Source organism: Heptranchias perlo, chromosome 24 (assembly GCF_035084215.1).
Source record: "Heptranchias perlo isolate sHepPer1 chromosome 24, sHepPer1.hap1, whole genome shotgun sequence".
In the NCBI taxonomy this organism is placed as follows: domain Eukaryota; kingdom Metazoa; phylum Chordata; class Chondrichthyes; order Hexanchiformes; family Hexanchidae; genus Heptranchias; species Heptranchias perlo.
Window position 1 is genome coordinate 27,974,368 of NC_090348.1, and position 10,047 is coordinate 27,984,414.

Here is a 10,047-nt window from a genome sequence, read left to right on the forward strand (position 1 = left end):
CATGTATGGCACTTACCACCTCCGCCGCCTTATGCTGTCCTAAAATACTTTCAAACCTTACCACAGATCACGAGGCAGCAGGGTCCCCTATATCCCCACCCACCCGTCCTGTACATATCTACAAGTGCTCTTGGTGTAAGATGCATTCAGCCCAACAGAATCCTCCCATATAACGTGCTAACTATGTGTCATCACACTCAATATGGGCTGAGAGACAAAAATGAGGTATTTTTGTTTAGTGACTGTTCTTTTCAATCCAGTTACACAATACATAAGCAGTTTATAAAAAGACACGCCAAGGTCCCCTTGTACCAAGCTTATTTCAATACAACGGGGAGAATTCTAACCTCCCCTAGAAGGGAGGGGAGAGGTTCAGGAATGGGTTAAATTCTTAAAAATGTGAAACCTGACCCCAACTTGCCCCGAACGTGCCTACTTCCGATTTAACCAGGGCGGGTTGGGGGTCAGGCCAGTAACCTGCTCTCGAGAGGAGGGTCAGTAATTTTAATATGTTAATGAGGCTGCGTGCCTCAGATTTTAGCAGCCATTTGGATTGAACGGCTGTGGACCAGGTTTCTCAGGGCTCGGGAAACCCAACAGCTGAAGGGAGGTGAGAACTGCTGGATCCAGCAGGTAAGTGCTTTTCCAGCACTGCTTCGGAGCAGGAGTGCTTCCCCCCGTCTCCCCAAGCTGACCTGCCGTGATTTGCCTCCCTACCCGCGATCTCCAGACCGACTCCCCCACGATCTCTCCCTCCCTCCCTCCCTCCCTCCCTCCCTCCCTCCCTCCCTCCCTCCCTCCCTCCCTCCCTCCCTCCCTCCCTCCCTCCCTCCCTCCTCTCCGGTCTCTGACTGTGGCCTTCTACCACAGACCTTCCCGCTCGACAGCCGGCCAGCCTCTCAATCTGGTTGGCTGCCTGGTGGGAAATGGAGAAAAGAAATTCAAATGAGGTCCTGCCGTTAAATTCGGCGTTCCCCGTATTTCCGGGTTTCCCCACCGCTAAAAGTGGCCCCCGATCCCTCACCACCTCCTCACAAATATCAGGGTCAATGTTTCCAGTTTTATTGGTTATAGGCTGGAGTGAGGAATCATTCAAACTTAAACATTGCAGTGCAATTGGTTCGGTTTGTGTATTACTGACAGTTCCTTTTTAAATTTGAGTGTTGGGATATTCAAAAATCCTGGTAACATTTTCTGGAACATAAAAGTCTGATTTTGTGGTTTGAAAAAATCTTAGAAGGAGCATGTCAGTTTGAAACTCCTGTTTGGATTAATTAGGCTCCCACATTGGTAAAAAATTCAAGGAAAAAAATACTATATAATTCAAAAGTTATTTACAAAGGCTTAGCTTGGTACTTAGATCTGCGAACTTATTAATTTGGCTATTCGAGGAGTTAGATGTAAATAGGTGACTATATTGCATGACTATTATTTACTTGCTTGTTCATCTTCTATGAAATAAATCTGCTTGATATTTTAAACTTAAAGCAAGGTTGATGTTATGCTCTACTGCGTTCAAAGACTGGAGTGCAGGAGGCGTAGAATAAGTCCAGCAGCTAAAAGTAGTCACCATTCAGTGTTTGCTGCTTGTTTCCTGTTCCTGCTTCCTGCTCACCTTAATGAAAACATACCTGGATCTCAAGGCAGAGATAGATGCTCTCAAAGTATGGGGAATAGGGACTTGCTCATGGGAGTTTTCTAAGATATGAGAGCTGAAATAATCTAGAGCAACAAGGTAAAAGGCCCAAAAATGTAACAGGCGTCATACTGACACTTGCATATTGCTGTGGCATCTTAACAATTGAAGCTCCTCAATTCTTTTACTGTTTTTTCTGGAGAAGACAACCATGACAGATCATGACACTAGGAGAACTCCACCCCCTAACTTTAGCCCTCTACTCCTATAATAAGGAAGGAGTCCTCAAAATCCTGCGAAACCAGGTGGAAGAGAGTGCTGGAGATGGAAAAGTAGGAAGTTTGCCCAGAGCTCAGGATTCATTAGCAATTTCTGCTGCTCTTTCTTCTATCCTATTCTCTAATTCACTAACTGCCATCAAAACAAATACTTAAGTCATTTGCCATCTTTCTCCTTTTACTATGTAAAGATTGCTCATCAGGAGATCATTACTACATATCTTTCTCTCCTCTTTTTCTAGGTGTGCCTCAGGAAGGTGAGCCAGGTCTCATTATATTGGCTATGCCAGCACGTGCCATCACTCACCTGCCCCCCACCCAGGGACTGGCTCAGATACATCCATCCCAGGGGATTTAGCGAGTGAATTAGAGGGGAGCGCACTGAGTGAGCAACACAACATGAGTGAGCAGCAGCAGGTGGTGGTAGAGGAGCAGGAATCAGCTTGCATCCCAGTTTGGCTGTTGAACCTGGGGATAAGGCCCTCACAGGGCTTGTTGTTGAAAGAAGCATGCTTTCTGAATATTAAACACTGGTACAAACTCCAGGGACCTCGCAATGTAGCATGCAGATGGTGGCTCAGGTGGAGGAGACCACTAATCAAATGTATATAGCCTTGTATGACAGTTTTGCAACACTGTCGTCTACAATGGAAGATGTGGTAACTATCTGCAGTAGAGCCCATCTCCTGCACCGCTAGAGGGCCATCTTAACCCCTAGGGGCTCCAATGCATATACAGCAACCAGCCATCTCATTAACATCCACCAAAGCCATTTGTGGTAGCACTTAGATGAAGCGCAAAATTAGGTTTCAACGGATATAGGTCACATGTGATCACCTAGGGGAAACATCATGGAGCAAACAATAGGTACTCACACAAACTTCATGGTTTGATACTGAAAATCAGGTTGCACTGAAACTGTGAGCAGTGTGTTCTTGTTAAGGTTTGAAAACATGTTTCATCAGGTCGTATGAATGTCATATTTGTGAATTGCCTGGAAGACCTAAGGCATCACAGATAAAGGCATATTTATGGAGGACATAGGAAGATGTAGACAGGATCGTTAATGCAGTGGTCAACATTTGCAAGTTTACCAAGCTTGCCAAATTGCCCTTGCAGCTGTCATTTGGATCCTCTCCACAGCGTCTTGCTCATTGTTTCTTCCATATGCCTGGGGTCCTTCTTTCTCTGAGGTTTCCATGGTGATGCCTCTTTACAGAATGAAGTTGTGCAGCATGCAGCATACAACAATCCTTGAAATCTTCTCTGGGATGTATAGCAGGACACCCAATTCTGAGCCAGGGGCAACTTTCCCATCTTTAACTTCATTTAGATGGCACATATAATTTAGAAGTGGAAATTGTGTGATACAGATCTCTATTGGCAATGTTCACTTCACTTCCGAAAATCAGGCACACTTGATCGGAAAATCGATGAAAGAGTATTCATAAGCCAACATGAAAAAGTCTCCCAAATATGCAAATAGTGATGTAAATCACGTCAAAACAAATCACTGAATCATGTTTACACGATGGTGATTAAAATATCACACAACTCTGCTGCCCATTTTCCCTCCTCAAACAAAATGAAGGTTAACTCAATGAAAATAAAGGTCATTAAATAATGTAATGATGGTGAATATTGTAACTGCATATTCAGTGATGCTATGCTATTTCACAACAGTATTTGGCCAATTTTTGCTATCAGTTCAAATATATTGAAGTTGGAAAAAAGAACAGTTCTCAATGCAATTAATGATTACAATGTAAATTGAAACTGATTTTTGCAATACCAAACTTAATCTGATTCATGGAATTTGGAGAGCTTTCAAGTGATAACAGGCAACAAGATAACAAAATAATTGATTGATTTCAAACAATTACTAATCTAATATGAAGTCATAGCTAAACCAGTAAGCATGTCGGTCTAGGAATTCGGGCGTTTGGGCGCACAGGGGACACAGCGACGAATCCCTGTGCCTGAATGGTGAGGTCTGAGGCGCCCCTGATTTTGGGCCTTGGACTTAATGTGATGGAGCCGGCATAGTGCAACAGCCCTCCGCAAAGACTAGAGAATTGTACGCACGCTTCCTGCCTGCCATATAAGAACATAAGAACATAAGAAATAGGAGCAGGAGTAGGCCAATCGGCCCCTCGAGCCTGCTCCGCCATTCAATAAGATCATGGCTGATCTGATCCTAACCTCAAATCTAAATTCATGTCCAATTTCCTGCCCGCTCCCCGTAACCCCTAATTCCCTTTACTTCTAGGAAACTGTCTATTTCTGTTTTAAATTTATCTAATGATGTAGCTTCCACAGCTTCCTGGGGCAGCAAATTCCACAGACCCACCACCCTCTGAGTGAAGAAGTTTCTCCTCATCTCAGTTTTGAAAGAGCAGCCCCTTATTCTAAGATTATGCCCCCTAGTTCTAGTTTCACCCATCCTTGGGAACATCCTTACCGCATCCACCCGATCAAGCCCCTTCACAATCTTATATGTTTCAATAAGATCGCCTCTCATTCTTCTGAACTCCAATGAGTAGAGTCCCAATCTACTCAACCTCTCCTCATATGTCCACCCCCTCATCCCCGGGATTAACCGAGTGAACCTTCTTTGTACTGCCTCGAGAGCAAGTATGTCTTTTCTTAAGTATGGAGACCAAAACTGTATGTAGTATTCCAGGTGCGGTCTCACCAATACCTTATATAACTGCAGCAATACCTCCCTGTTTTTATATTCTATCCCCCTAGCAATAAAAGCCAACATTCTGTTGGCCTTCTTGATCACCTGCTGCACCTGCATACTAACTTTTTGATTTTCTTGCACTAGAACCCCCAGATCCCTTTGTACTGCAGTACTTTCCAGTTTTTCTCCATTAAGATAATAACTTGCTCTCTGATTTTTCATGCCAAAGTGCATAACCTCACATTTTCCAATATTGTATTGCATCTGCCAAATCTCCGCCCACTCACCCAGCCTGTCTATATCCCCCTGTAGGTTTTTTATGTCCTCCTCACTCTCTACTTTCCCTCCCATCTTTGTATCATCTGCAAACTTTGATATGTTACACTCGGTCCCCTCCTCCAAATCGTTAATATAGATTGTAAAGAGTTGGGGACCCAGCACCGACCCCTGCGGAACACCACTGGCTACTGGTTGCCAGTCCGAGAATGAACCATTTATCCCAACTCTCTGCTTCCTGTTAGCTAACCAATCCTCCACTCATACCAGAATATTCCCCCAATCCAGTGATTCTTTATCTTGAGCAATAATCTTTTATGTGGCACCTTGTCGAATGCCTTCTGGAAGTCTAAATACACTATGTCCACTGGTTCCCCTTTATCCACCCTGTACGTTATGTCCTCAAAGAACTCAAGCAAATTTGTCAGACATGACTTCCCCTTCGTAAAGCCATGCTGACTTTGTCCTATTAAATTATGTTTATCCAAATGTTCTGCTACTGTCTCCTTAATAATTGACTCCAAAATTCTACCCACCACAGATGTTAGGCTAACTGGTCTATAATTTCCAGTCTTCTGCCTACTACCCTTTTTAAATAAGGGTGTTACATTAGCAGTTTTCCAATCTGCCGGGACCTTTGCCGAGTCCAGAGAATTTTGGAAAATTATTACCAAAGCATCCACAATCCCTACTGCCGCTTCCCTCAAGACCCTAGGATGTAAGCCATCAGGTCCAGGGGATTTATCCGCCTTGAGTCCCATTAATTTACTGAGTACCAATTCCTTAGTGATTTTAATTGTATTTAGCTCCTCCCCCCCTAGAGCCCCCTGTTTGTCCTGTTTGGGGCCTTAGGTGGCCACATAGCGCCCGCTTTTCTAGGCTGTTATGGTTCATCTGGCAATCAATGGGAAAAGTTCCCTTTTGTCACATAGTGCAAGGATATGACATTGTTTTTTAAATTAAGTGACCTACAGGGGATCAATCAGGCACAAATTACTTGCATCTAAGCCGTGTCTGTCACGCTCCAGATGTCACACATTGTTACAGCTGTAACGCAATCTTAAAAACTCTGAAAAGAAAGCCAGTCGTTGACCTGAAGCCTGAAATTTACAAGCGGTGACAATTGTTTCACAGAGAGAGAGAGTTAACCCACACCCAGGCCATTCATGTTGTAAAAAAATAACATATTCTAAAATCTGGGATTCACAGGTATCAGTTAAACAAAAATAAAGGAGGTTATGCTTGGGAAATGCAAACTAGGACTGACATACTTATTAAACAGGTAACTAATGCTCTTGGCTAACCTTCATCAGGTCAGTGAAACAACAGCCACGAAGAATATGAGGCACAATCTACCTGTATACAAAGTCGATAATCAGATGTAGAGAACTAATTTTGCCTTTAATTTTGGAAGCCTTAGTTTTGCAGCATTATCACAATCTGGCAGTTCAGATGAATCTTTCCTGGATGTGCCCTAAAGGTAGAACCTTAAAGTGACAAAGGTAACATGTTACTTATTCATTTTCTCTGCTTATATGAGTCTGCATTGTTGGTAACTACTCAAAAGCTGCCTAAAAATAAATGGTCATTTTACTATGATTAGCTTATGACATTGCCATGTAGGTCATATGTAGCTCTGTTCTGTAAGGATGGTTGCATTTTTGCACAAAATCAAAAAACATGGCAATGATCCAATATCTTGTTTATTCAAACACACTCCAATGAAGAAATGATCAATCATTGCTTTTTTTTATATTCGTTCATGGGATGTGGGCGTCGCTGGCGAGGCCGGCATTTATTGCCCATCCCTAATTGCCCTTGAGAAGGTGGCGTTGAGCCGCCTTCTTGAACCGCTGCAGTCCGTGTGGTGACGGTTCTCCCACAGTACTGTTAGGAAGGGAGTTCCAGGATTTTGACCCAGCGACGATGAAGGAACGGCGATATATTTCCAAGTCGGGATGGTGTGTGACTTGGAGGGGAACGTGCAGGTGGTGTTGTTCCCATGAACCGGCTGCTCTTGTCCTTCTAGGTGGTAGAGATCGTGGGTTTGGGAGGTGCTGCCAAAGAAGCCTTGGCGAGTTGCTGCAGTGCATCCTGTGGATGGTACACACTGCAGCCACTGTGCGCCGGTGGTGAAGGGAGTGAATGTTTAGGGTGGTGGATGGGGTGCCAATCAAGCGGGCTGCTTTGTCCTGGATGGTGTCCAGCTTCTTGAGTGTTGTTGGAGCTGCACTCATCCAGGCAAGTGGAGAGTATTCCATCACACTCCTGACTTGTGCCTTGTCGATGGTGGAAAGGCTTTGGGGAGTCAGGTGGTGAGTCACTCACCGCAGAATACCCAGCCTCTGGCCTGCTCTTGTGGCCACAGTATTTATATGGCTGGTCCAGTTAAGTTTCTGGTGACCCCCAGGACGTTGATGGTGGGGGATTCGGCGATGGTAATGCCGTTGAATGTCAAGGGGAGGTGGTTAGACTCTCTCTTGTTGGAGATGGTCATTGCCTGGCACTTGTCTGGCACGAATGTTACTTGCCATTTATTGTTTAGAGTTTTCTAATTGTATTACATAACACAGAGGGGGTCAGTTTTCTGAGTCCACATTGCCAGTGGGAAGTCTCGACAGCCGGCAGCACAAATTACAAATTCAGTGTGTACTAATCACAATTTTGTGACTATTAAATGAATGGTTGGAAAATCGTAGGCAGTGTATGCCCAAATATCTGACTTGCATTGCCAGCTCCTGGTCCCCTGAGACCACAAATTTAAAATTCTGATCCTTGCTTTAAAATCCTTTCATGGTTTTGCCCATCACTATCACTGTAACCTTCTCCTTCCCTACAACCCTCTCCCCCAAACTCTCCGTACCATGACCATACCTTCAGCCGCCTAGGCCCCAAGCTCTGGAATTCCCTCCCTAAACCCCTCTGCCTCTCCACCTCCACCTACACCTTCAAAATCCTCCTATAAAACCTACCTCTTTGACCAGGCTTTTCGTCACCCATCCTAATATCTCCTTCTTAGGCTCGGCATCCATTTTGTTTAAGCCTCTGTGAAGCCCTTTGGGATGTTGTTTCTACATTAAAGACACTATATAAATGCAATATTGTCATTGTTGTTGCTGTAAAGGTAGAAAGAGGGTACCATAATTCTTTTGACTTTTAGTTTTAAGGGTAATTCATAGAGCAGTATGAAGCCAAAAAAGTGCAGGATTGTCCTGGATCGTGAAGATGTGCACGTTGCTGCTCAATTAAACATGTTATTTTTAACAAGAAATGATAACCTTTAAAGAAATGGACCAAATTAGACTTGTGTCACAGCTCGTCTATAATACAGTTAAATTTATCCAAATGTTTTGTAAGTAAAGGAACCTAAACATTTGAAGAAAATCAATTAAATCATTGTATGGGTTAAAAAGTTAATTAAATATGTAGATCAAGATCACATGACTTGCAAGCAAGCATAAAAGGGAAACAGAAATGAATGTACAATTTCAATTGTAGTTATCATGGGATGACTGTACGACAAATATCTAGAAACACAGTTAAATGGCACCATGTATCGAAGAATTGGGTCATTTGTTACTGTCACATGTATGAGGCCAGCCACTTCATCATAATTATTATTGCTATTCCTGAATCATTTATAACTGTTGATTTAGTGTGTGCTACTATTCTGTGACACCATTGCTGGCCTACCTTTGGAAGGTATCTCATGCAATGGATTGCATTCTTCCGCTTTCCTCTGGAGGATTGCAATGTCCCACATATCAGGAGTCTGCTAGGAATTTCCAGCATTTCTCTTGCTGGAGGGTGGGAGAAGCAAGTGAATTCTATGGAGGAAGGCCTATTTCTGCATTCATAGTGACAATGAAAGCCTTTCATTAAAACTATACGGTCTATACTTTTAATGGAGGGCTTTCCCTATCGCTATGAATACTGTGACAGTACGGCCTCAATAGGCATCGCTTGCTGTCTCTCACTAGAGAGCAAGCGATAATATTTGCAAATCCTACAAACTGATTAGCTGTGAAGAAAGGACAATTATGAAAAAAAGGGAGACAGTGAGAGAAAAATAGACAACGAGAGAAAAAAGAAAGACAGGGTAAAGAGGATAAGAAACGGCATTAGAGAAGGATACAGTAACACACTTGGGCATCCCCTGGAACCCATCAACCCCTGTAGATGCAGGCAGCCATATTTAGCTAAGTTTATTTATGTGTCGATGTCTCAGGTTGCAGCTGAAAATATCATACTGAGGAAGGTGGGCAGCTCCAAAATTAAGGGGTTTCGATAACATCTTTTTATTTATGATTTTATGCAATACATAATATCCTGTAAAGTACTGGACAGGGATAGCAGGGTTTACAAACAGAAAGTCCCTGAGCCGTGCTCTTCCCCTGCCCCTGGTCATGAAACCCAATGCTCTCAAGCAGAAAATTCCTCTGTACTACACATTTCTTGAAGTGTTGCAAAGCTCTTCGACTAAGCTCATTAACACCAGGAGAGGTCTGGAGTGAAACACTCATTTTTTGATTTGACTGTGCAGTTTCAGAATGCTCCATGCATTCACAATAATGATCTCACTATATCAATATTGGTACCCTTTGTTAAGTACAGGAATTTCCCTGACTGTCTCTCTGTTCTGGAAGTGTTTGTGTGATTGTGCACGAAAAATGGATGATGAATACAGACTACATATTTTAAAGCTGAGCAGTCTTTTCTAGTTTGTTACTAACTTTACATAAATACTGTACTTAACAAGCAAAAATAATTTTTTTCCCCTTGTTACGAGACTTTTTAATTCCTTTTCTGGAATCGTAAGGAATCCTCAAAACATCGCTAAGTATGGATGAATATTCCATTAGCACTTCCTACTGATGTTAAAGAAAGAAAAAGGCTTGAATTTCTGTAGTTTTTTTACCATGTCTCTCACAAACATGCTTCACAATCAGTGCATTGACTGTTTTATGTAGGGCTTTTTATATTCACAGAAATTATTGAAGGCAAGAATGCCATAACAAAATTCATGTTGAAATGCCTTTTAGTCACCTTCCACGTGAGGCCACTGACTGAAAGAATATATGACACTTTTAGTTCTTTTCCTCAAATAAAAAAAGGTTTGCCAGACATTTCACCCTCCCAATCTTCTCCACTTCTGCTGAAGAAGTTGGCTC